Consider the following 3,333-nt stretch of genomic DNA (forward strand, 5'->3'; position numbering starts at 1 on the left):
GAGTTTGCAGTGAGGCTTTGAGGCCATAATTATAAGTCACATGTTTTAAAATTTGTACATTTTATGCATCTGATGGACAGAATTAAATATGCTGTAACAGTTCCTGAAAATCTGGGATATTTCCCTCCTCCCCCAAATTTCCCAAAGCTGCTATATCTTCCACTAGCAGTTAAGGGGGGTGATGGAACTAGAGTATATATGATAAACTCTGCTAGTATGGTAAAGAAGAAACTACCCTACTTGTATATTAATGAAAAGTATATCTATGAGTCAAAAATACCAAAAAAAAAAGATATTCATAGAGGAACTAAAACATTAAAAGGTCTTATTTTAAATATATCCATAATTTGAGCACAAAACAAAATAAAGCCCACAGAGATTTACAAGTTTGAGGCTAGTATCTGATGGTCATAGTGTTCCGATTTAAACCCAGGGACGCCAAAAACTGTTGAGGTGGGTTCTCTGCCCACCCCAAAACTGTTGCTGTTTCACGATGTGTTGTGGTGGAACCATTTCAAAGAATTCAGAGTCAGACCGCCTCTAATCCAAGTTCAGGCGTTTATTGAGATTGACGCCTCTCATGAAGCGGGCTAAATTCCAAGAGGAACCAACAACTTTAGAGAAAGCAAGAAGGGTAATTATAAGGTAAAGATGCAATTACAAAACAGAAATTTACATAGAATAGACAAATATCATTAATATTAAAAAGGCAGGAGGAGTTTGTTAAGGGATTAGGTGATGGAGGAGTGGTCCTTTCTATGGTTCAGTAGTTAAACATTCTGGTCATTCTGCCCTCCAACTGGCTAGCTTTTGTGGTCCTGTCTGATTAAGACAGTTAGTTAGGTATTGTGGTCCTGCCTTAGGCTAGATGGATGATGTGATTGTAATTGATTACAAGAACACACTTGTTTCTGTGGGAATGGGTCTGGGGGCAGTGACCAGGTAGAGGCAGTAGCTAGGTTCCCATCACATGGACACACTTACTGTTTCTGTGGGAACTAAGAGATCAGGGATACGCCTGTTGTTCCAGTGAGGCATATATGAAGAAGTTAAGATATGGGCAGGGGTGGGGGCCGTAGGTAGATACAGTGGGCCTGCTGTTCACTAGGGCCTGGCCTATAATGAAGTTAGAATATTGGGGGTGGGGGCAGTTTTATTAGGATTCCATCAACAGTGATTTTAAGAACTTCCAAGAGAAGCTATTAACAGGTACTGCCATGTTTCTACTCTGTAGCTTCCTCTGTGTATATAACTACATCATTTCCATTTTTATAATTTTTTATAATATAAATTTAATTTTATATAATTTAATTTTTATAATTTACATTTAAACCCAATTCTTGCTATGTTCAGACTTTCATCTAAGATGTTTCTAAAATCATGATTAGGAATGATTTTGGGGAGTTAGCATATTTCTGACTAGTGGCAATACACTGGTACTGATAAATTCAAGGACATATAAATTATGTCATGAGATTAAGAGATCCAAATCCTTAATTGTTGAAGAGAAATTATAGCAAAAGCTCTATGTTCTTCGTCCTTCCTTTCTCTGACTGGACTTAAGTCACGTATAAGAGATTCATCCTCTGGTTTGGGCTCAGGCCCTGCCTATCTCACAATTTATACAGAGAACCTATTTCTTGGATTAAGAAATTTCATTGGGGAGGGGGGGCAGGTAGCACAGTGAGTAAAAGCACTGGCTCCAGTGTTGGGATGACTGGGGGATCGAATGTGGGCTCCAACACTTACCACCTACCCAGAAACACCTGGCCGTGTAACCTTGAGCTAGTTACTTAACCCTAATTGCTTAGGGGCGGCCAGGTGGCTCAGCAAGTAAGAGCACCGGCTCCAGTGTTGGGATGACCTGGGGATCAAATCCGGGCACAGATACTTAGCACCACACCCAGAAATAACTGGCCATGTAACCTTGAGCAAGTTACTTAACCCTGATTGCTTTAAAAACAAAAAAAAAGAAATTTCATTGTGAGACTTGAGATATAATGATTTGGAAAGTTTCCTTCACTTCTCCTGGATTTGAAGTCCACGACTTTGTAGGGAAAGTGATGGTCATTGGAGGCAGGTGAATTGCCCTTGGATATGGGATCTCATAATATATTCCTATTTTACTTCTTGCTGTACATTCATGATTTAATTCATTGTTTAATTAGCTTTGAATCTGTAAGATTTTTATTTATTTGGAATGGCATTCTGGCTTCGTTTGTAATGTACTGTTTTCCTCTGATGATCTCTTCCATCTCTCCAATACTGTATAACACCTCCTTGCAAGTCTGAAAATCCTGTGGTGCAGGCTGAGAACTTGTTGTCGTTTTGCTGTTGTCATGCTCTGTCCATCACACCTGCCCCTCACCCACAGTGCAGAGGATGAGAGGAAGGAGAGTTGGGAGCCCCTTGAAGCCAATGAGGACAGACAGGGTTCTGACCCTAGAGACCAAGGCAAACATTTCCAAGGAAACTATAAATGAATGGTTTCTCTGGTCCTGGGCATCATGGGGATAACTTCTGCAACATGGTCTTGGTCTGCTTCACGTTGAAGATCCTTGTCCCTCACCACCACTGTAGCAGCAAGCACCCCAGCGTCCCCAGGGTGGTTGCCAACACAGGTTCTTAGATCTGCTTTGCTAAAGGAAAGCAACTCAAAATGGGTTAATGAGTTTACTTTAATCAGTCAAACATATATTGTTTACCTAGTTCAGGGGTAAAAGGTCAGCACCCCGAACTTCAGAGTATACAGACAGAATTATCAAGACAGCGAAACAGATCAAGCAGACAGGTTTCCTAACTGTCCAACCATTACATCCATACCAAATCACAGTTACCATCAACATTTGGGTTTTTCAAAGCCCAGGGGGCTCTCAACAACATCAAATTACAGAACACTTCTCAAAGTGAGCCCCAAAGCAAAGCCTCACATCAGGGATTATATAGCCTTCTCCTGGGTCAGAGAATGCAAGCACCCTCTTGACCCACTGCCCAATCACACAGCATCAAGGTGTGGGCATTCCTGAAAACCAAGCCTCCTGCCACAGGCTCCATGTGACCACATTCAGCCTATTAGGAGGCAGAGTATATTTTCAAATCAAGGAAGGTTCTTAGAGTCTCTTAAGCCTATCAAAGGGCCTAGGGGCAGGGAAGATCTTTAAATTTGCATTTCCATTACAACCACCTATACTAATAAAAGGTTGAGAGTTTCTACCTCCTAACCCTTTCCCCTACCCCCAATCTAATAGGTCCTCAACTAATCCTAACAATGATACTTTCACTATTGATCTCACAAGGTTTTGTTATTCATCCATCAATTAATATACTGCTATT

At 40.9% G+C, this 3,333-nt stretch overlaps 1 pseudogene; it reads right to left on the reverse strand.

Moving 5' to 3' along the window:
- Positions 1–540: 540 nt before the first annotated feature.
- On the reverse strand, positions 541–2,341 carry LOC138170990 (LYR motif-containing protein 1 pseudogene; annotated as a pseudogene).
- Positions 2,342–3,333: the final 992 nt, after the last annotated feature.

Source organism: Petaurus breviceps, unplaced genomic scaffold (genome assembly GCF_028583685.1).
Source record: "Petaurus breviceps papuanus isolate PSGF00001 unplaced genomic scaffold, PetGlider_PUasm1.0 126, whole genome shotgun sequence".
NCBI lineage: Eukaryota > Metazoa > Chordata > Mammalia > Diprotodontia > Petauridae > Petaurus > Petaurus breviceps.